This window comes from Lagopus leucura, unplaced genomic scaffold, assembly GCF_019238085.1.
Source record: "Lagopus leucura isolate 7727_CA_CO unplaced genomic scaffold, USGS_WTPT01 Super-Scaffold_100004, whole genome shotgun sequence".
In the NCBI taxonomy this organism is placed as follows: Eukaryota; Metazoa; Chordata; class Aves; order Galliformes; family Phasianidae; genus Lagopus; species Lagopus leucura.
Window position 1 is genome coordinate 35,248,535 of NW_024962264.1, and position 25,097 is coordinate 35,273,631.

The following is a 25,097-nucleotide window of genomic DNA, read 5'->3' on the forward strand; positions in this document are numbered from 1 at the left end:
CAAATGACTGTCTCCATTTGAAAATCTCAGTATGGAAGTCACAATAGATAACTAGGCACATTTTTTAGTTCCTCTAGTCATCTTATAAGCAATAAACTGGCGAATTTATTTAGAATTGAGAAATGCATTAGAATTGACAGAATCAGTCACATCTTTTTTTATCAGTTCCTACTGACATTAAGTGGAAGTGGCTTGATAGAATGAATATTAAAGAAGAATGGAGTTTTTCAAGCACACAGGTAGCAGTTCAGTATCTAAGTTTCATTGACTTTGGATAGAATTGGAATGGATACAGACCTCATGTGTTTTGAAAACAAAATGGATAACATTTGCTAACACATTTACTCATAGGTATGGGAAACTGTTGATAGGTCTGAAGATGAAGGTAGTTTGACTGATATCCTTGCTTTTGTGTCACTGTAACTTTATGACTGAAAATGCTTTAAGCCATTTTATTTTATTTTACTTTTTGAAATTAAACATAAACATCTTTCCTCACAAAAACGGAGATGCCGTTATTACTAATCTGGAGTTCTGATATGTAATACCCAAACATACATATTCAGCCTGCAAATTTGTCACGTGGACTTGAGCATGGAAACTTTATTCTTTATTCTTCTCTGTATACTGAGCTTCACTAATATGTAACATTTAATATCACAAAGAAGTGGCTTGAGATTTCTCAATCAGTATTTTGAAGTTGCAAGTTTCTGAGACTGTTTGGAAATCTCATCATAACTATGGTGTAATTAGAAATTAAGATGAAGTAGTTTTATTTATACATGCAAAATAAAGAATATGATAGTGACACAAACTGATCATACTAGAGCCACCAGCTACAAAAGGTAATTATTCTACCTAACAGGTGCTTTGCTTGAGGTGTGGATGATATGACTAGAATTGAGACCATGATATGATATTTATCTCTATTACCCATGTCTTATCTTCATAATTAGAAAAGGCTTATTCAGCTTCTTTGAACTTTGTTTTATAGCATGTTCTGGTATTTGTCAGTGAAACAGCTCTTAGTCCATAGCAACATTTCTGCTTTTTTCGGAATATTGTGATCAGCATGTGCTGAAATGTAAGCCAGTTGTTTCCTTACAATGCAGTCTTCAGTGAAGTGATCATATCTTTCATGAGATCACTACATTTTCTGGAAAGAGAAGAAACATGTACACATGCACACAACAGTGCACACACAAGAATGCTGGAAGAAATTCTGTGCTAAAAATTTTGAGCATGGCATCATATGATATGGTATATCCCTTTGGTCCATTTGGGTCAGTTGTCCTGGCTATGTCCACACCCAGCTGCTTGTGCACCCCATCCTTCTCACTGGGAGATCTGACTGAGAAGAAGGTTCTTGGTTCTGTGTGAGCACTGCTCTGCAACAAGTTGCTAATTATCACTACTAATTTCATCAAGAATCCAAGCACAATGGAAAACACAACACCATACTAGATACAATGAAGAAAATTAATTCTGTCCTAGTTAAAACCTTGTTACATGCGTGTTCTAGACGTGAGAAAATTTCATTGCCTTTATTTTAGTTAAAGTATTCTGAAAGTGCAGTTTTTATTTCTCCCAAGGAACTTTACAGGATTTTTCTCTTCTGCTCTTTTTCAAACCCATGGTAAACATAAATGTATTTTCTGACATGTGTTACTAAGACATACCCAATTACCCTGCCTATCTTTGGATCTCCTTAGTTTGCATAACAATTGATATTCAACTCTAATGTGAGGAAGCATACTAAAATAACTGGCTTAGTCAATGATTCAGATGGCTAGTGATCTTCAGCTTGTAGATGCAAGTGCATAAATACAAAAGTTTTGTTTCTAGATCTGTTCTGAGATTGCATCTTGAGCAAAACATTGTGTACACCTTCAGAGATGCTCTGTGTTTCATTTACTCTGGTCTTAAAAAGTCTACTTAAAAAGTCTAGTTCAAAAATGTGGTACTTAAATTCTTTTTTGTCCTGGTTTCAGTTTTTGCTAATAATGTTTCATAAGTACAGAAATTGATAATGTTTAGTGCTATGACTGCCACAACTGGTGAAGTCTCTTTTCTTAAATGCCCTTCACCTATTGTTCTTTGTTTTTGTACAAATTTGGATTTTCATTTGGGAGCGCAAAAGGAAAGTTGCAGAAATTGTGTACATTTGATAAAATGATGCAATCATAATAGTTGCTCTTAAATAAGCTGCCTTTGAAGATTCTGGAATCATTGTACAGATAGCTTCATTAAATGTCAATAATAGTGCTTGATATAATTGGATGATTTGAAAGGAATTTTTATCTTTCATATTTCATAATTTGGTTGTTATACTTGTCACTGTAAAGTAAGATTAAGAAGTAAAGGGTACAAGAAACCAGTCCTTAATATGTTTCTTCTCTACTTCTCAATTTGTAAATCTGTAATATTTCAGTCTAAAATGAGTAGGCAAAAAGGTGGAAAGTCATTTAATAAAAAAATCATTCAGTCTGCTGAAAGTTTAGGTTTCATAACTTTAGATGCTATTTTCAAAATTGTAAATGATGACATAATCAGACTAGACTTTTTTAAAAAACTTTTTTTAGAAGGCTTTACCTAATTTCACCTACGTGGTATGTTTCCTTAGATTTTTCTGTTTATGAAAAAAAAATGCTCACTGTTCCAATCTGAATTGTTTAATGTTTTTTTGTTTTTATCCTTGACTGAAATGATCTTTTCTAACTCCCTTAATTCAACATGAACTTTTAACTTCAGTATGAGCTTATTTTTCGAGCTAAGGATTTATTTGCCTACATCCCCCCTTTACAAATAAAGTTGTGTTTCTCATCTTAATTTGATCAAAGATCAGCTTGTAGGCATGTGGAATTAAATCATTCAACCACATATACTCCTCATCTTCTAAAAAAGCAAGCTTTTTTTTCAAGGTATATTATATTTTCTGTCAGGATTTCAAATAGAAGAAAGACATAGAGTAGATGAATAAATGAGTGTTCTATTGTATTGGCAAAATTAAAGCAAGCATTAGGCTTTTCTCTAATATTATATCCTGTGAAAATAAATCTGTATTTATATAAACCAAATGATACAAATTTATAGTAATTGAAGTAATTTAAGGTGCTATGTAGAGATTGTACCATTATTTGAATTAATTCTTTGAAAAATAAGTATTAAGAAGGACAAAAATGAATACTTAAAACACTACTTGCAAAAATGCAACATTAGTATTATATTTGCTCATTCAGATAACTATAGCAAAACCAAGCATATTGACTTCAAATATTTAAGCAGAATTTTTACAGAGAAGATTTTACTTAAAAGCTATTTAAGTAGATACACTTTTTCCTGTCGATAGTGGAAAATTTGGTAAACATACTGTAGTATTAAATCCAGTACTAATTTGATGCTTAACAAGTCAGGTTAAGACTTATTGGTGAGATGATTACACTAGCTTTCATAATACTTTTCAGTCAGTGGCAAATCTATATTGTTTTTTAAACTTCAGTTTCATCAAGTGGATTTCTAATGTTGAATCTGCAGTTTGAATGGTGACTTGTAACGGTACGAATAGCCAATTGAAGAGTTTAATTAAAAAACAAAACAAAACATGCTCTAATGGGAGCACCTCAGTGTGTCTGCAATCTTTTATTTTGTAATGCCACCTTTTAGCTTAAAAATAAAAATATGGTTCTCCAAGTTTTGTAAGTAACAAAAGAGTTTTGTGAGTTTTTTTCTAAAATGATGTATATAACTTGGTATCACGATATACCTCCAGCTTTAATATGCCTAAGTTTACTCAAAACTCTCTTTACTGGATGTTTGCATCTGTTGTCCTTATCCTTGTTGTGTTTGGAGTGTGCCAGTTGAAAATACTTAGATCTACATTATGTGAAATTCTACTAACCTCTCAAAAAGCTCTTCATATATATAGCAGAGATCTTTCCTTAACAGAATGTGTTGCTTTGAAAAGGTCTGGACTCCCAAATAAGAAAGAAAATATATTGTTGATTTAAGAAGCCAAAACAAATAGTTCTATGGTTTTAAGTAATTTAATAAGTCTTAAACATATATTTTTTTCTGCTGAGTAATAATGAGTTGCGTTTTAGATTTATACGTAGATGCTTTGTAGAACTGTCCACAGTGTGTTCCAATCCAGCATTGTATAGGATGACAATAGTGCTCAAAATTCTGTAGCTCTAAATGGATTTTTGTTTGCCCTTGAATCCACTTTTCCAAATAGCTCAACAGAAAGTTTGATGCATTTGGTCTAGAATTAAAAACATTGTAAGTTACTTTGTTCATTTTTGCCCTTAGTTTAGATGACTGTTTTTGAAAGGCAATACATTGGATTATGCAAGCTACCTGTATGTGTCGTGGTACTACTACAGTGTATATTAGGTAAAACAAAAATATCCGAATTAGGCATTAGTTATTATAGTACTGCTGTATGTCTTCTCAAGAACATTTTCCATAGAAGCTGCATGGCTTGCATTTCTCTCCCATTAAGGTTTCTTTAGCCTAATTCAGCAAGATAGTTGAGCAAATTAGTGACTGCGAGGACAGGAAGGTCAATGAGTCTACTTAAATAAGGTAGATGGTTAAGTACCATCCTGAATCAGAGTATTTTTTCTGATTGTGTGATATGTGCTGCTACGTTAGTAATTGAAGATGTGTTCCCAGAAAAGCAAACAGTTTCATCCTATCTGGACCACATACTTTGTGTATTAAAAGGAGAACTGTAATTTCTTGTGTTGAGAATGACTCTTAGTAGTGAAAACCTGGATACTGAAAAGGTTTTGGTCCAACTGCTAATTTGGCAAGATGCTATGAATAGACTTATTCTGTTTTAGTTGCACAACTTCAATGACAGTGTAGTATACATTAAATGCTTGTGCAAGGAAAGGCTATTAACTATAGAATATAAAAAAACAAATTCAGAAGAAAATCAAAGCTTATCATTTGCCGTCTTGCAATGGTGTACTGTTTTCTTAAATACACAATAGTGTATTTAACAGAATTGTCACAAATTTGTTGATCTTCACAATGCCCCATTCTTTTTATGATTATCGCTAAAAGTTTACTGTTGGTGGTTTAATCTTAATGATCATGGCATTTTATCTGCTTATGGAGAAAAAACTACATTTATTTACTCCGATGCATTAGTTAATTCTACATATACATAGAACTGAGCTCTGGAAATTGTGGAAATAAAACTTGGAAATAGACATGAAGGTTATGTAAGAGAAAAATTTATAATTGATTTTTTACAGCAGTGGGAAAAGCAATAACAGTTTTTGACCATTAGTTATTGGTGCTTAGCTTTAAGTATGCTTTGGCATTCATAATGTGAAGCGATAAGACCTTTGCTTACATCAGTAGCTTTTTTCTAATGTTAATGTAGTGAAAAAAGAGTTTATGGGAGAAAGTAGCAGAACAGATACAAGTAGAGCATTTTACGTTCTGAAAAAACATGGTTTTTAAAGGCTAAGTCTGAAAAATGTTTAGATTAGCTCCAACATAAGAAACACGTAGAAAACAATCAGGTCTGTTGATTGTCATATCTTCTTCCAAATCTTTTAAAGCTGAATAAAGTTAGAATATCCATCACATGTAACCTCATTTCATATAACAAATGCATTAAAATGCATGTAGAAGTTTGTTCAACAGATGAGGAATGAGTTCTTAAGGAGGCTGTATTTGTGTTATTTTGTTGTTGTTGTCAGTTTGTTTCTTTAATTGTGGATTGATTTTTTTTTTTTTTGTGTGTGTGTGTATACCTTAATTTTGATAGGTCCCTGGTACTACAGATAGTGTAAAACTAGAATTAAATCACCTGTGCAAGACAATAAAAGGAGAATATTTTATAATTTTGAGAAAGAATAGTTTCTATAAGGAAAAACTAGCCTTAGCTGTAACAGCAAATTTCTGTGTACATCACTGGAAACTAGGATTTTCAGTCTTCAACTGAAACATTTGTGTTTATAGGATGCATGCAAAGAACTAAAACGTTAGCGTGCTTTATAACATATTGCATAAAACAGAATCAATTTCAGTTTAAAAAAATTACCGTAATAAAATGCAAGAATTCTAAAACTATAATAAAGTTAATACATACAGTGTAATTTAGTCAAGAACAAGAAATAGGGAAGTATGAGACAGATTTTACCCTGAAGCAGCTTTCTGGCTGTACATCTCTACTGTTCAGCTGTTTGTCCTAGAAGAAATGTAAGATTCTAATTTTTTTTTTTTTACACTACTTTATAACTAGTTGTTTTGGTGCTATGGCTTTGTATTTTAGAGAAAGTACTTTTTAAAGTTTTATCACTGAAAAATATGGGAATTCCTAGGATAACAGTATCAAGTTAAGTGTAACTCTTGACATTGCATGAAATGTTAGTGTTTTCAGGGCTATGGCATTTCTTTAACAACGTGGTCCTTTCCTTTGAAAACAAACCTTGCACCAAAATTTAATAGAAAAAAAAACAACAGAACTTTAGGTAGAACTCAACATTGTTCCTAATAGTTCCAGGCATATTGTGCTAAATACTGTTTCAGGATAAAACACACAACTCAAATTTCACTTGACAGCATCCATGGTAGAGGAATAGAACTCCTTTATTTTTCTTGGTGAGACTGTCACATGGTCAGGTATTGTGTGTTCACTGGAGAAACCTGTTTATGTACTGCTTTTACCTTTTTAGTGTAAGGAGAGAGAAAAGCTAGGAAAGAGGAGCTTTGTCTCTTCCCTTGGGCAGTATATTGTATGCTGCAAATGTGTTTGGTATAAGGTGTTAATTAAAGATCCAACAGAACTGATGAAAGGTATTTTCTCCTCTTCGGTATCCAAGAGAATATTTTCCCCTGTCCTTAGTGAGTCGGTGTCTGCACTGCCCTTTGGCAGTCACTTAAATCCTTAGCTGACTGGAATGTCCTCATTTGCTTTATTTTTCTCAGACTACAGATAATATTCTTATTTTTCTGAAATTTTAATACCACTCTAAGAAATGTTTTGCTGAAGGAAAAGGAATCACAAAGCACTGTTTCACTTGGGTAATGGGAACTGAACGCATCATTTTCTTCATGAATTCTGCATGTTTTTCCATAAGATAATGGTTTTAATTTATTTACAAGGATGCCATCCCTGTAGAAATAGCTGATAACAGATACAGAGGTGTTTAAATCTTCAATTTTGTGCAGTTAATTGATGAGAAATAATTGTAGATGAGGCAATTAATAATAGAAATAACTGTAATTAAGATTTCTTAGAAGTCTTTTTAAGAGTTGCTCAGTTTCTTAGCGTTTGTACTGCTATGTACCTATCCTTGCTTCCACGTATAATGTGTTGTGACATGTTGAATGCTGTATATTTCTGATGATTTTTCTTTAGGAATTTGACTGAGCACAGTAACTGTAGCACTTGTGCATGTGAAATCAAATTTATAAAATTAAAACGTAATTAGGATGTAATCTCTTTCACATAAATTCTGGGTAATATTAGTGTGACATAAGTTTTACTTCTAATTTTTTTAAGTTATGAGTTGTCTTGCTAAAGAGTATTAAAAAAATCTTTGTTTAATCCTTGCAGTTGGATCTTTGGGGACAGCAAATAGCAGGGGATTAAAGAAAAGAGTACAGCAAGAATTTGTTAGGAAAATCTATAACAGAAGGATTAAGTAACTGTCCCTAATGAGGCATCTGAATGTATCTTTTTTGGCTGAAAGACAGAAAAAATTGTAATGTAGCTTTAGTCACTGGGACCTGCAGGGTCAGCTGAGTACTGGAGTTTAAAATGTTATGTCACTGGAAATGCTATTGCATAGGTTCTATTCTTTGTCCCATTACTGTATGCTTAATAAATTGCAAGAGAATTTGGGTGTGATAATCTCTGTCTCAAGCTAAATGCAGTGCAGACAACTAAACTTCCTGATTTCCTGAAGCATCTGAGCTTTTCTCTAAGTCTGTTTACAATCCTCTGTTGCCTGCAGAAAGAGATTTCTTAAAACTCTCAGAAAGACAACAGAATTAAAAAAAAAAAAAAAAAAAAAGCAAAACAACAGTATGCTGAAAATGGTAAGACCTTCTAAATGGGAAGAATGACTATGAACAGGCAGTGAGGCAGGAACTAGCACATCAAAGAATTTACACTAGTTTTAAATGTTTGCTGTTTTGATGTGTTGATAATACAGCATGAAACTGAGTTATGTTTTAGTTGACAAAGCATATGGCTGCACTGTCAGATGGAAACATCATCAAGAGACTTAGTGAAGCATTATCCAGTGATCTTCAGATAATCTCTTAAATAAAGAAAAAATTATTTGGAGTATGTTGATAAGTACTTTGTATTTTAAAGAGTATCCTGATTATTTACTACCAACTAACATTAACTTTAAAGTCATTTGAGGCATAGCAGAGGTAGTTATATTATTGGGCCATGAGAATGCAATACAAAATGTTTATCCAAATATATTTTTTCTTGATCCGTCTTTATGCATTGCTCCTGTTGCTAGAATGCAAGTGACTCTTCTGCTTGCTTTTAATACCATACCACATTCTAAATTTACTATTGCCAGCGAATGCAGTTCTTAGTCTGAATTAGTTTTATAACTGCATCTTTTTCTTAAAGATAGCGTTACTTCTGTGCAGGAGAAGTTACTGTGGCAATCCTTCAAGTTTCTGAATTAACATTCTTAGTCTGAGTTCATATGCTTATTATCAGTTACTAACAGTGATTAAACATTGGTGGTAAATGCAATTGTGCACCACCAAAAGCTCCAGGAACCTGATTACATCTGCTTTCCCAATTTAATTAAGAAATAATTTTTTCCATGTGATCTGTGCATATCAAAGAAATAGAGTTTTTAAGTGAAAAAAAAAAAAAAAGCCTTTTATTTTATGCAACATACAGAAGAAAAATTGTTATAGAAATTCTTGGCAGCTGAATCTATTACAAGCAGTATACAGTCTTGACTGTGTCACAGTGCTCATTTAGCCATCAATGTCTTTCCAACTTTGTATTACTACTGTCTGCTTGGACTGTGGCTATTTCTGTGTTAAATCATACCTGAGTATTACTGAAATCCTCAGGGAGGTGTTCCCTAACTAGGATGTTCTGTAAGCATCTATACTGCAGGTCATCAGAATGTCCCTAGACCACCAAAGGTGGTAAGGATTAATTTCATTATATGCTATAAAAGATGTCCTTGAGCCCCTATTCCACAGATACTTGCTTTTGTTGTTTTTGTGAACTCCAATTTATGATAGAATTTGACTTTCTCCAGGCAGGATAGTTAAAAGACAATGCAGATAGGGCACAAATAATTATCTTAGCAATTGCTAGAGGAACTTTACTGTCTGAACCTGCTTAGAAAGAAGTCCGCTTTTATACGGTCTTGGACAAAGACAAGGCCTTCATGATGGTAGGGCAGTGATTTTTTTTTTCTTTTTTTTAATCTAAGCTAATTCATATGAAAATCAAATTACTTGTCAAGAAGGTAACACTTTTTTTGTTTTCTTTTCAGAAACTGACACCTGTTAGGCCATGAAGCACAAGCAGTATCAGAAGAAAATTCCAAAGTAGCCATGCAAAGTAGCCATGAGTATTTTGTCCTGAACTGACTAACACTCAGGTAAGAAAATATCCTTTCATCTCAGTCTGTTCTTCTAAATTAAGAAATAACCCTGCTTCCCCCAAATAATTTTGAGTAGACCTGAATAGAAATAATCAAGGTAGCCCATGTTTTAAGGGAAGGTCCTTAGATGAAGCAGTACACAAAACACTGCAAAGGCCGTGAGATGTGTGATGTCCATTCTTGCCTCAAGCACTCAGGTTTGTAAGCTGCCTTGAGTGCAAAACCTGGCCTTGTTCTTGTACTGCAGCTGTACTTGTCCATCCTAGCTGTCCTTGATGTTCAAGTGTAGGAGCGAGGCAAGTGCTAACTCCACTGACAGAGTGCTCTTCAGTCTCTTCTTGGAAAGCCTGTGTGGGATGTCCTGTGAAGTGTAAGGGGCCCCTATCCCCAGTATCATGCTGTGCTATACGTTAGGGAGTGATGTCACGGGGCCATTAGTGTAGGGAAAATTGAGCTGTAGAGGAATAGCCTTTGGAATCCCTGCTGTAGTTTAAACAGACAAGATGTTCTGCCATCATTGATTCAGATCCAGTAAATGTTGTGAGTCCAAGATTTTAATGATAAATAGATTTGTATTTTAAGTGTGGTATAGTGAATTATTGAGAAGTTGAATTGATTTTGTTGTTTTGCTTTTCCTCTGAATTTTACCCAGATGTTATCTGAATGTTGGAAGAAACCATTTAAAAGAAAAATCTTTACAAGCAATTATGCATGCTGATGCAATCTACATAGCATACAGAAGATTATGGTAATGTAGTTTATATTTGATTTTCACAATCCCCTGAAATACAAGGGTTAATTATCTGTGCAACTGTGGCATGTGGGTTAATTTGAACAGATTAGATTACCATGATTAGCAATGCCTGGGGAACAGTATAAAATGATTCCCTGTCTAAACTGGTTTGCTGCTGCTAGAATGAAAACAACCTATGCAGAAAAATCAAATGTTCATCACTGAGGGAAGAAAATATAATGTAAGATTTTGGGCTTATCTTTTATATGTCTGATTTATCCAAACTAAAACAATTTCTAGATTTGTAATGAACTCAGAAAATGTAGCTGAAACCTTGAGTCACTGCAGATGGATGGGCTATCTGGAATATCATGCTTTTAAATTACACATATGAGAAGTTGAAGATGCTTTTTTTTTTTTTTTTTTTTTCTTTTTTTAAATTTTGAAATAGCTTAATTTCTCGTCAGGTTCTATTTTTATTTCAAGTAAATCTATTGATAATTTGTCTGTAGCATGTAAGTGTTTGTTACTTATGGGCGTTTATTTATATATACCTTTATACTTGTCAGTGATAATTTTTTTTTCCTGCAGTAATCCATACATCCATACCACTGAAGAATTCTGGTAAAAACTTTTTTAACAAGACTGAAAGATTAACAAAATACAGAAAGTATTCTTAACAAATAATTTCTGATTTTTTTTTTTTTTTTTTTTTTCCGTAGCTGTGATTATGACAATCTGTTCAAATTCAGCTTTAAATACATAAAGTGACTTTATAGGGGGAAAGAGAAATTTTTCTTGTATGTCTGAATTTAGTCAGCTAATTCACCCGCCACTTTTTCCTTTCCATCTTTCAAGATCATTACTGCCAGTGAGTTGGCGTATGATGATTGTGAATTTCTGCCACCCGGATCATGAGCAGCACATGATGGTATTTGGATTTTTGGGATAATTGATTGTTATTCAGGTCGTTATACACCAGCTCCAAGCACAGCTAATTCCCTTAGGTACTAACTACTTCTTTCTATGGAGTTGAATCCACATGATGAGTAGTCACTGGTGCTATTTCCCAGGGATCAGTACTGGGGCCAACCCTTGTCTGATATCTTTATTGGTTATCTGAATGAGAGAATTGAATTCAGCCTCGCTAAGTCTATGGATGATGCTAAGTTGGAAGAAAGGGTTAATCTGCCTGAGGGTAGGAAGGCCTTACAGACAGGTCTGGATAGGCTGGATCAATGGGCTGAGGCAAATTGTGTGAGCTTTAATAAGTCCAAGTGCTGAGTCTTGCACTTTGGTTACAGCAACAAAGCTGTTTTTCACCTGAAGACAAATCATAGCTCCGTATCAGATGCTATGAAGAAATCAGATGTTATTTATCCCAGCTGAAACCAGCACATGAGGTTTGTAAGGTTGAGTTACTTATAGAAAATTAACTTAAATTTGTTTGGGCAGTGTGTATGGCACTTCTTAGACTGTTTGTGATATGAGTTGAAAATATGTTCTTCACCAGGTTCTGGCTTAAGTTACTGCTAGCAGTTTGTAATGGGTTGAAGCAACTACTGGACCCCATAGAAACAGTAGCATGATCTATAACGTGAATGCTTTATTGTCTCTCCATTGTCCAAAACTTTGGAGGTGTTGTATTCATATGAGTACTGCTTCAATATGTGTTTGTTTTATCTTTATACTAAGGCAACCTGCAAGGTTGTAATTTATCCAAGTAATCTCAGGGTCTTTGAAAATAACTTTTTCTTTCCTATTACTTTGCACGGTTTGTTGAGTTTCTTAAACATTTGCAAAATTACTAGATGGTAAATCTTTTATTACACTAGCAAAATCCTACATTAATAATTTATTTTCTTTAACAAAAAAGCTCAAACATAAAGTAACACTTCCAAGTTTTTTTTTTTTGTTGGTCCAACTATGCTAAAATAATGAAGGATGTTAAGAGAAGCCCCTTTCCATAAGGTATTCCTTGCTATAACATTTTCAGCTGTTTTTGGTTCATTCTTGTCAAAATTTTGAGTAATTCTGAACTTCTGTGACATGCTCAAACAATTAAATATTTATGCTTCTACTGCATTTTTAAAGACCAGTTTCTTTTTACAGAAATCAGATTTGTTTTCATTTTATGGAGTCTTTTGCTGGTTGTAAGATACATTGTTTCTCAAGAGGGGAAAAATACCTCTTTGTGTTTGCAAAGACTTTGTTCAGCTGAAAAAACAATAGATGGAGTATAGCATTCTATGTTCATCACTATTTCTCTTTTATAAGTTCTAGTACTTGCAATAGATTTATTTTCTACTAGGCCTGGAACTGGAAACTACGTAATATATAACAAAATCCCATTTTTTTTTTTTTTTTCCCTGTTACTCTAACAGCAACAAAAGCGTGGCTATTTTGGTTTGAAATATAAACAACGTACAATTTTGGATTTTCAGCAGGTACTCAACTGGAACTTCTGCAAGTGAAATAGCATGAGTGAAACACATAGCTGCTGACTCTACTGCAGACTGCTCCTTTTATGAGTCATTTATATCCCCTTTTTTTTTTTTTTTTTTTTTTTTTTTGTGAGTGATTTCTGCTGACTTTATGGCAAAAGAATTACTTATCTGTGGCCTTTCAACCAATTTCTTATCCATTGAGTGTTCCACCCATCATGGGATCGTCAGTTTAAAAAAAAAAAATAAAAAAAATAAAAACTGAACTTCTGCAGGCTTGGGTAGGAAACTTTTCTCTTGTGAACTTTTCACACAGCAGGAAATGGTAGTATTCCAGAATGCTTGCTTTTTTGGCTTCCATCACAGCTTCAATATTAATAATAACTTCTCTTGAAAGGAGAATGTCAGGATGCGAGTTTCTCACATTGCCTAGGACACTATATATATACTATATACGTATTTAAACAGGCATGCACTAATTACTTTAGATATTATTGCTGTGTTACTGAAAGCTGTTATAGTTCTCTGAATACTGAAAAGTAGAGACTCCTTCCTTTGTGCCCTGGGAGGTAAATAAGTGTCTGCTTATTGCTCTTAGCAGGAGTCATGTATTCTTTAGTCACAGTTGCTGGTTGCAGAAATGTTTAGGTCATGGGTATTTATGAATTCAAATACCAAAAAACCAAACTTCTAAGAACAGACTGGTTCTCAGTTAGGAATGTCTGGGTTTTTTTTTCTTGTTGTTGTTGTTGGGCTTTTTGGTTTCCTTTTTTTTTTTTTTATTTTTAATTTACATCCATATTCTCATAGGAGCTACAGAGAGAACAGAAATTGTGGATTGAGAGTAGAGCATTGTTTAAAACTTCATGGATTGTTACCTGCATTTCAAGCTCTAAAATGTGAACAAGAAGTCTACCTACTAGTAACTACCTTACTATAAGGTAAATAAATTAATAAATTGCAAATAAATAAATTGCAAATAATTGCAAATAACTATTAAAATGTCTTGTTAGAGAAGTTATTATATAGTTGCTTATTTCATTCACCTTATTAAAAGTAACATTTGGTTTCTTGAGTGATAAAGGTTATAGTGAGAAGCTCATAAAGATAGGAACTTTTAAGCAGGAGTGCAGTCCTTTCTAGCTTTATACTTTGCCTCATTATTTACATCTGCACACAACGAGTGTAAAACTACTATCCTGTCAGGAGGACAAGATTTTCTTACCCTTTTTTGCACAGGCAGAAATCATAGTTGCAATAAAGATCAACATGAGAGAGGAAAATTAATGATCAGCAGAGTTCTGTTTATTCAGAGGTAGTACTGTCAGATTTGAGTACACTGTAATCTCCCATTGATTGTGAAACATCAGTGGTTGTTTAAAAAATAGAACAAAGAAATTACAGAATTAAGTACTATTTCAGTTGCAGTAGGGTTGAATTTGATGGAAATTTGAGTTTTCTGTTATTGTTCAGTGGATTTTTTTTCAGTCTTTACAACCAGGTCAGGTGACAGGATCACTTACCTCTGTTAAAATGTTGATGTAATTGACATTGTCATTTTCTTACTTCCTACTACTACATGGATGCACTACAAGCTTGATTGCAAATAACGCTTCAGCAGTGATCTAGAACTCAGTCCCACATGCTAATTCAGAAGTAGGTATCAGAATTAATAGGTACCTATAGGAGAGGAAAAAAAAAAAAAAAGAAGAAAAATAGCAACAAATTCTCAGTTACATGAAATATTTCATGCTTACTTCACTGTCTGCATCTCCAGTTCAGGATCACTGGGGCAAAGGAAAATATTTGTGGGATCAAATTTTTATTGTAAGAATTAAAGTATTTTCGTTCTTTGTCAGAAACACTTCTGCTGATCTCAGTAGATTAAATTTTACAGTAAATCTCCAATTTATGCGGAAAATCAGATTAGTTTCTCACCTATGTCTTTTTTGAAAATGATTTGAAATACCTCAAGAACTGTTCAAATCATCCCAGATTATTTAAAAATCTGGGGAAGCCGGTCTACTGGATGTGTCAGATGGCATGGAATTTCACTTCTTGTTGATTTTATTTAATTGAATTACAAATTGTTAAATTACAGTTAAATCAGCACCAAGCTGTTAATAATTATAACTCCATTCTACAGTATAAATTCATTTCAAATAATTGAGGAATTGTAATGACCTCGTTACTCACTCACTAAAGCTATAATTTCACTTTTGCATTCATAGAGATTGGGCATTGTCTGCCAGAGCAGTCCTCATTATACCTTTATGACAAATAATTCCTGCCTGTTTTCACAGACCTCTAGATTCTTCTGGTATTCCTGCTTGCAGGAGGAGTGGGTCATATTGAAGTGGAAGGATAACTTGTAGCAAATATGCTAGTTCAAGTGCTTCCTAGGAGGTGATATTTCATAGCATTTGTGATGTGGTTGCCTGATCCGTATGGATGGATAATATAATGTAGAAATTTTATTCAGATACTAATATAATATTTTGTCGTGAGATTCAAACTGTGTTTCCAGGTTAATTCAGACTTTTAACTCCCATGTCTCTCATCAAATGATAGCTTTTCCTTTTGGAGTAATCCCATTGTATGTAACTACTTTAGTGTTCAGTAAACTACGGAAGGGTACATAGGAATTAGTCTGTCTAGGAGTTGAAAGACTTGAGTTCATTCCTACTCTAATCTAAATGTTAGAAGAGAGTTTTAAAAAGTTTACTTCCTGTAACTTCTGTCGAAGGATTCACTGTCCTCCAATATGTTTTTACGTACTGTTCTTCTTCATAAATTTTCCTTTGTGTCATTTTTTAGATTGAAAGCAATTTGCTGTAATAGCCTTTTCTGTTGTAAGACAGTGAGAATCTATCACTACAAAATCATATATGTATTTTGTTTTGAAGGCAGTGGGAAATAGCATTAATATTATTTATGTTATAGTTGAGACTCCTTTGGAAAATTCATATGTCTCCTAGAAAGGATTGGAGAATTGAAAAGTAGAAGTTTGTTGTAGAGTATCTAACATTCTGCTAGTCAAAACATCCTGCTAGAACTGGATGACTGAGAATCACTTCAGTTTGATAGCAGAGAGACTCAAATGCTATTAAATCCGAACCTAGGTGAAAGCCTTGTAATCTGACCTACCTATTAGTTCTAACCCAAATAGAACCTGTTCTTAGCTGTTCTCTTTCTCCGTTCAAATACCATTTTAAAATACAGAACTCTGCATTCTTTATTATGGATAAATGCCCTTCAACAAGATAATTCAAATTGTCTGCTTAAGTAAATCTAGAAATGACTGTTCTTTGTGATCTGGAATAATGCACTTTGAACCTGAAAGCACACTGGAAGGAAGGAGGTATAAGGGCCATTTCATCTTAATTGATCAGCAGCTCTTATGTGGTTCGTAGGACTGTGCTGTAATATGAGTATGAATGGGATGAACTTGTCTTTATAATCACATTTAGTCAAGAAACTTGTGAATCAGTTGCACGTTAAATGTATGGGATGTTTAATGAGCTTCTGTCATCAGACTGAATGTCTTTTTTGTTCTATGAAACGCTTTATGGGATGCAGCTTTAAAATGTGTCTTGTCTGTACCACTTCAGTACAACCTGCAGTTTTTTTCCACCAAATGTTGGTGTAACTCAGTGCATTTTAATGCTTTGAGAATTTTTATTTTATATTGTCAAAGGTTGTCCAATGCAGTGTCAATGGTTTACAGGCTGGCTTGGCCATCATAAAACTGTAACATGCAATAATAATGGAATGTTGTGATGCTGATGTTCATTCTGAATAATTTTAAACATCAACAATAATTAAAATTACTATTAAAATCTTAAATTCCTAACTTCTCAAATTGATGTTTCTAAGGACAGGAATATTCTAGGTTCAGAGAAATTTGGTATTATTTTTCTCATCTAGTTTTGTGTTTTAAAAAAAAAAAAAAACACAGTGTGTGTAAGACAACTTATACAGTGGGAAATCTGTCGTGAGTGATATTTATTTATTTATAGATTGATGTTTTCAAGCAGTATTAATGAGAGAAGTAGCAGTTCATAATCTTCGAGGATAAGTATCACATTTCTTTAAGAATGTGTTTTCACCTAGCTTATATCAAAGTGATTAGCTTTTTTCAATGTTTCAGTCTGATTTTGGCTTACATTGAATTGTTTTAGCAGTAACATAACTTAAAATATTCAGCAACTGCAGGAAGAGTTCACCAGAGAAAGCTAGAACAAGTGTTCAAGAGATTTGTTCTTAGTGTTCACTGCAATATGAGTTACGTGATTAAATCCCTTAGTAGTATTGGGAGGTCTTGAATTCTGAGGAGTTGGGGATTAGACTTTTGAGCTGGTTCTGTTATTCTAGATATAGACTAGAATGACTTGTGGAAATACTCTGCATACGTCATATGTAGATGTCATAAGACATCTGAAATAAGCAAAGTCCTAGAAAATTTTAAGAATGTTGAATGTAATTCTGAAATTGTTTTGGTCTATTCCCTGTAGATTTGAGTGTTTTTGAGACTAATTACATTATGTATTGGGAATTAGAAGAACTTTGGAAAGGATATAAGGACTTTGTGGAGAAAATGATTGCTTATCAGTAAAATATTCATATCATGTGATATGTTTTGAAAGATAGGCCAGAATTCCTTTCATAAAGTCAAGATGTTAATGGCTGGCAAACTTTGGTGTTTAATAGGCTGTCCTTCAACACTGTTGTACCAGAAGATGGAGCTGAAGAGCCTGTAATCAACATCTGTGCTGCACAGCAAAACTAAGTTTAATAGTGTTCACCTGAGTTTTGTAGTCTCCAATTATGAGATCAAAAAAGGAAAACTGTGATTGCAGCAATTTCAGCATTTTGTAGTCCTGTAACCTTAAAAACAGTTAAATAAGATGAAACCAAGATGAAAACAGATACAAATTCAAACTAAGCAGTTATTGAGCATGTTTCAATGAGAAACGTTCATACAATTATATTTAGATTTTTGTGTTAGAAAGATGCACAGAATAATTTAAAAACTTGTTCAAAGAACTCTCATAGGTTAAACTGAATGGAGGTGTACGCATTTAATATTGTTCATACCAAAATATTTGCAGAACCATGACATTATTTAGGTTGCAGATTCACATCCCTTATTTTTCACAAAACTTTTACACAGAATGACTCCATATAGCAAGAATATGCTATGAATTTTAAAGAAAGAGGACTAACTCCAATTGGTATCAAAAGATTATGAACATTTCTATGGCTGATGGATGGCTCTTGTAGGTAGTATTTTCTGGCATTCTATTTTATAGTTTTGTTACCGAGCTGTGCTCATGAAATGTGCACATTCTGTTTTTGGAGTTTCTAAACAAAATAGAAATATGTAAATCTTATTAACAGAGATAACAGCATTTTAAAACTGAATTGTAGACATCTACAAACATGGAAACTTCCCCTCTCTCTCCCACTAATGCAGCAGTAATTAAGGATTAACTAACCCTAACTCAGAAAGAAAATGTTATCATTTCCTTTTTTCACTGTAGCAACAGTCCAATAAATATATAAAGAACAATATTTGGCACATTAGGGTGACTAGAACTGATTGAAGGCTTCCAAAAGTTTATCTGCTTTTCTATTTTCAGTAAAAAAAAGTTTGAAAAGCACTTACAATATTGAAAGTACTATTTTGATATTTAATTTAAAAGGCAGTATATTCTGTCACTCTTATTTATTCAATGGAAACAAGCTTAGAAAAGAAAGAACTTTTACCTTGTCTGTGAACTTGTACATTTTACATTAGGTCATTTTGCTCTCAGCTGTGATGGAAATCTTGCTGCATCATTCTTCTCCTTCCAGCCTGCTGTGTGCTCCACCCACAATGCCAGTCTACCAAAATTATTAGGCCACAGCTTTAATGGGCAATTACCTAATGAGTTCCTCTAACGAGTAACACTTTGACTTACATTCCTTCTGCCAGTAAAGTTTAACTGTGTAGGATAACAAATGCTCTTTTCCTCAACAAAAGCTAGGATCGTAAATATTCCTATGCTTTCCAAGCTGATAGTATAAAAATGCTTGTATTTTCTTTGTTAGTAGATGAGAAATGCAAATGGAGAAAGGTTCACCTGTCTCAGTCTCTATAACCAGTAACAAATATATAGTAAATGATTACTTATTTGCCCAGGAAGTTTGTGCATGCCCTCTGTCCCAAAGCATTCAAAGCTAGGCTGGATGGGGCTTTGAGCAACCTGGTCTAGTGGGGTGTGTCCATGCCTTTAACAGGGAGGTTCGAACTAGGTGATTTTGAAGGAAAAAAATAAATATTATTTTTGAGATTACTGCTGGAACAATAGATAACTATTTAAGCTTTTTGCCGTGCTTAACCATTCTTTCCTTTCCTTTTTTTTTTTTTTTTTTTTTTCCTCTCATGTAGAACTTCTTTGTAATTATTGTAGACTTTGCCTCCAATAAAATAGCAATGGTTCTAGTGTCACTATTTGACCTTGGTTTTCAAGTTTAACATAGCAATGTGTGGGTCTGAATGAATGATGTGCTATTGTAGATTTTTGAGAGGATAACTGCTTTGAATTGAGTAGAATTATCACAATTTGGTAGTGAGGTAATGTAGTGATGAATCAGTATAGAAATGAGATAATAGAGGATAGAGTCAGCCTTACTTCTACTGTCCATAATCCTTAAATAACCTGTGACGATAAAAGTAACTTTCTTGCAGAATTCTTTCATAAATGGATGCACCTGAGGAAGAGTCTGAAGAAGGAAGTATGCTCAGAAGACAGAATTGTAAGTACTATGATTAATGTTCAGCAAGAGTGAAAGAGAGGTCTTTCTGTAGGCATTTATGTCTTAATATTTTTCTGGATATGTTTTATAAATCAGCTATTTCACAGGACGTTCTCTATGTTATAAAAGAAGTGTACTGAAGAAGTGCTAAAGAAAAGCATTTGTTGATCATACTCTGAATCTTATCACATTCTGAACCCCCTCATTTTTTTTAGTGACTTTGTGAAAAGGCTTAAATGACAGAGATTTTATAACACTGTTTCACTCAGTTATTCCATTAAGTCCTTAAGTGTTTCAAGCATTTCTTGAAATTAAGCATCTACTACCTCTCTGGAAAGGCTATTCTGAGTTGATCCACCCCCACAGTAAATAATTTTTTCTTAATGTCCAGTCTGAATGTCCCCTTCTGCAGCTTAGTGCCATTCCTTCTCATGCTATTGTTATTTTTATACTGCTTGAAAAAGCTTAGTCATGTATCATACAAATCAAGAAACTATTATTACAGATAGCATATTTCTCTTGAGGTATTTTTGAAAAGTGAAGTTTGATCATATGGTCTTTTTATGTGTGGAGTTCTCAGGTAAATGTGAAGACAGCTTGTAGAGGTGGTAGGCCTACTGTAAATTTACACAATAGTTCTATAACTTACATCTGGTTCTGACTACCTTTATTCTAACTGCATCAAGTTTTCCCCTTTCCTGGTTGTAATAAAGATGACTAATGATCAAAACATTGCTGTGGGGGGTGCAGAAGCCATCTTAAAGCCATATCTCATTACTTTGTATGTAGAAAATGATTTACGTACATTTTTGCATGAAATTGCTCTCCATTTTTTAATGGTATTACTATCACATTAATTCAATTGAAAACCAGTAATCTCAATCATATTTCTCATGGGCCTGATTTCAGGGTCTTGTGTACAACCTGAGTCTTAACCACATGACTTAGTGACTGCTATAGTGAAACCTGTGCCAGCTTTCTTTGGGGAAGAAAGTCCTTGCATTATTGAATGTACTTAGGATGACTAAAAGAGATGTCTCTCAGAGCACTAAAACTGTTAGTAGAATTGGGGTCTACAGAAAATACAATTAAGGTAATCTTTTATGAAAAACTAAGGAAGGGAAGAATCAGGTCATAATTTTCCAGTTTAGAATCTTAGTTGGTTGAACTAATGTTTATTGTATAGTATCACATTCCTGAGGATGTTACTCTGAAATAAGAATACAGTTAGCTTGTGACCTCGTTATAGCTAGTTTTTACATTTGCTGTTTTGCACTTTTGTAGTTGAGATAAAATTGGAGGGGGGGAAAACTGATCTCAAAGGTGAATGGATAATAAATCTCAGACAATTAATAATCTGCTAAAGCTCACATTGCTTTATCTTACATTTTTTTTGTCAAATGATTATGTTCTCCCAGACATTTTCTAATTAGCCTCTTTCAATCTCCTTCTATCAGTTCTATTGGTTTCATTTCCCTGTACTACACTTAGCACTCACATTTGAAAGCCTGTATTTTTACGCTTAATGCTTCTGCTGCATAATTAATTTGTCTTAAAAGAAACTGTGTATGCATAAAACAGATTAACATTCTTTCAGTCTTTTAAAGTCTGAATTTATTTTGGAATATTAAGAAAAATTTTCTCGCTCTATTTCTGTCCTTGAATGTAAGTCCCTTGGCAATATTGAATCTTTTTTACACAGAGGAGAGCAAATAATTCAGTTACTGCTGCTAATTCTCCCAGAACGTCTTTACAGATGCTGCACCATTTTGTGTAACCTGACTATATTTTTAAAGTATAAAGATTATAAATAACACTTATGTAAAAACTAACCAAACAAACAAAAAAAGCAAACCCCAAAACAATACAGACTAATCTAAATATACCTCAGCCATACCTCTCCTTCTGGTAGACACCTTTCTGCTCTATCTCAGTTTCATTCTGTTTTTCTCCTTCTCTGCACAAAGTAGAAGAAACACAGAAGTTTTGATGCAGTGGCCGCTGAAGCAGTAGGATTTTCTCTGATTTCAGTTACCCAGCTACCCCTTGTAAATCACATGATGCGTTAATTGTATGGAATCATAGTTTTAAAAGTAGCAGGGTAGCTTTTTCTTCTCTACCATAAAGAGTGTGGCAATAAGCTTTTGTTTAGTTCTGAATTTTCAGTTGTATGGAAGTCATAGCTTCATATATTTCCTTTGATATCCTATCCTGCTGTTACATTTCACTTTGTAGTCTTCGTTTTAACCCTTTCTTTACTATAATGAGTTCAGGTAGCACTGTTTTCTTAGTTCTGAGTCACTGACTCTGTTGCTTAGTCAGGGCTGTAATTGTATGACAAATGAGAAGTGATTAAATAATTTAAAAATTATTCAACAACTCTTTGTTAAATGTGTTTTGTTGCACTACAGGATTTAGAATATTTTGTTGCTTACACAGGCCTGAAAACTATAACCTATAAAACAAGGAAAAGGTCTAATTGCTCTGTGCATGGATTATTTATATCTAAGTGGTTTATGAAGGAATAAGAGTCCATAAAAAGAATGCCACTGAGCATTAAAAGCAATCTGTTTGTCTCATTTTAACTGGGATAAGAATATTAGCTCGTAGATTTCAGTAATGCAATCTTACATATGTGATGATTGCATTCTAATTTTAAAATTAGAGTTAAGATTAAAAGTGTCAATTAAGAAACCTTATGTATCAGAGTGGAGGCCTTGTGAGAATTATGTCTGACTTATTTGTTCAAAAACTTGGAATGTGTATGCTATCCAAAAGGGGGGCTTTCTCATATTTTTCACTTACTTTAATACTCTTGGTGAAAGTAGGCAGGTAGTGAAGGTCTCAGCCTTGTGAAAACAGTTTCCAGACCACTTGCTGCCTAGGTTAGACAATCATTTCTTTCAGGGGAGTGGAAAGTTTATTTTAGTGTTTCTGCCATTTTAAATATTGGAGTCAATCTCCTTTCTCAAATCTGTAGTGTTAACATTTAAATGCTTATCCTAGTGATTTCTTTATCACAGTTAGGAAAGTAAGAACTCAAGAGATGAATTGGCACTGCATTCTGTTAAAAATCTCACAGAGATACCTTTTCTAATTTGAAGGGTCCAGCTATTGGAAGATAATATGTGGCTGTGTCTGACAGGCCCTGAATAGAGAGAAGAAACTTGTGAAAAACTAACTTCAGAGGAGTAACACTGATTTAATTGGGAGGGGAAGGATGTTTTTAATATGGGATTTTCACAATAGTTGTGCCTGCATATGTATTGATACGGACATAAACAAGCGTAACTCCAGTATGCAGAGATTGCTTATGTCAGCCTACTTCTTTGTCTCTTGTCTCATTTTTATCCTGATTCAGAATTTATCACTTTCTTCTTTCTGAATCCATACATCTTGAATTCTCAGGATACACAGTTCAGCTTCATTTTTCTTATTCTGACTAACACAGGGTACTAGCAGCATGCATTTTTTATGAAATAATGTTGGATCAGATTTTGTTTCAAGTTGGCAAATATGGATGTCAACACAAACACATAAAATATGCTTAATATTTTTGAATGTGTAAAATTATTTCCTCCTGGTTTACTACAGTTCAGCCAACGATCAAGTTTAACACACAAGTAATTAAAGAAATAGTAATATCTCACCATTTAATGATATGAGCCATTTGAATTGTTATTAATACATAATTAAAATCTGTCTTTAAGGTGATACTTGATCGCACTTGAAAACTGCTATGGACACTTTAAACTCAAATTGATGCACCAGTACACCAATGCTTTTGTTTAGCTGATGGTTGGTTTATCACATTTAATTTACCCCTTTGCTGAAGATATTGCTGCTAGGATAGGTGCGTTTAATAGCTTTCTTGATTCGTAGCTTAGTATTTATGTCTTTTGAGAAGTATAATTTGGGGAGTGTGTGATGACTTTCTGTATAGTAGAAGCAAGAAGTTGGCATTAACTATATAGTTCAATGCTGAAAAGAGGGGGAAAAGAAATACAAATCAGACAAATGTAGTACGTGACTTTTTTTTATGTGCATGAGAAATGGAAAAGAGCTGTACGGAGAAAGTAGATGGAGTGGTAAATCAATTTTCTGTTCTCAGAAACAGAATAATATCAGAGTAGTATTACTACTAGAAGATCAGGAAGAAACAATCTTTTTACTTTAACAAACTATATTAATTCTGATTTTATGATTCTAATTGGCAGCACAGCACAATCTATATCTAGCGATAACAACAATAAGTGTATCTATATTCAGTTTATCAATTTTATCTGTACATTTTGAAAGCAATACTTTTAGCAAAAATGGAGGTGTGAAGCGTGAATGGAAGTATGTTTCCATACTGTTTTAACAAACAGTCAATATCTCTAAAAATGGTTCTTTAGAAGAGCTTCATAAACACGATATGCTTTGCTGAATGCGTATATTGATGTAGTTAGTAATATTGCCAAATGCAAATACTCATGTCATTAGTAATGTTCTCTCCAGAGACCCCTGGAAAAATTAAGAGAGTAATTAGAATTTTTTTCTTTAAAACAAAACAAAAAGAAAACCTTCATCAAATTGTCCACCAATGTTGAAAGTTATGAGATACCACATACCTTCCTATACCTTAATTTCATCTACCTTGAAGTCCCATTTTCAATCCTTTTCATACTTCTGTCCCTTACATAAGAGGAAAAATTGAAATTCAAGGGAAGATATAACACCAGATATATGTGAAAAGCACTTCTCTTGAAATTTCTGTTGACCTGCAGCAATCAACTATATCTGGTGACTAGTCTGTATGTTTCTTTAGATTTTGGTCTGATGTTACAAGTCTGAGACCCTTCTGAGACCTCTTCCAAAGGAAAAAAAGTTCCTGTTTGCCAGATATACATGACTACATGAAAGTATGTTACATATAGGCTGGAGTATAAAGCAGTTAGAATACATCTGAGATCCTAAATCATAAACATTTCTACACAGGAAAAGATTAACTGTGGGAACTGCATCAGTACAGTCTTCCGTTCCAATCAACAAAGATGGAAGGCTGAATGATGTGCTCTGAAACTCATTAATACATGTGTATATGTACATATGTGTCCCCAGTTTTTTTTCTTATATTTTACATATTGATCTTGCTCTTCACATTTTTTTTTTTCAGAGAACCTAAAAAGATACCATGACTTATAGAAGCCTGACTGTTAAGACTGAATTACAGATACTCATACAATTGAAAACAAATAAGCAAAGAAAATCTAGTTAACAAAACTTCTATTTCATTTAATCTTTCTTTTCTGACCTGTGATGGTAGTATGTCATAAATGTTCTAGATGAAAGTTTGTTTCGGGCAATAAAATACCCTTGAATTACTGTTAAGTCTTTATGTAGAAAACAAATCCTAGGCTGACTGACTTGTACAGTTTATGATTCAGTCATAGCTGCTAGAGCTTGGAGCAGAGTGTATATTCTAAAAATGTCATGTTATCAGTGGATTGTCAA

The 25,097-nt window shown here is 33.5% G+C and overlaps 1 long non-coding RNA gene across 6 annotated transcripts in view; it reads left to right on the forward strand.

Annotated features, from left to right (window-relative positions):
- Window positions 1–24,844, forward strand: part of LOC122180367 — an 83,908-nt gene extending 59,064 nt beyond the window's left edge. For 2 of the 6 annotated variants that reach the window (XR_006179029.1, XR_006179033.1), the window contains 5 exons: window positions 9,513–9,620; window positions 10,276–10,371; window positions 13,611–13,741; window positions 19,534–19,601; window positions 24,760–24,844. This is a non-coding gene — a long non-coding RNA (uncharacterized LOC122180367). Of the gene's footprint in view, window positions 1–9,512; window positions 9,621–10,275; window positions 10,372–13,610; window positions 13,742–15,103; window positions 15,127–19,533; window positions 19,602–22,705; window positions 22,850–24,411; window positions 24,484–24,759 lie in introns of those variants that run through there. The other 4 variants (XR_006179030.1, XR_006179031.1, XR_006179034.1 and 1 more) reach the window with 4 other exon arrangements.
- Window positions 24,845–25,097: the final 253 nt, after the last annotated feature.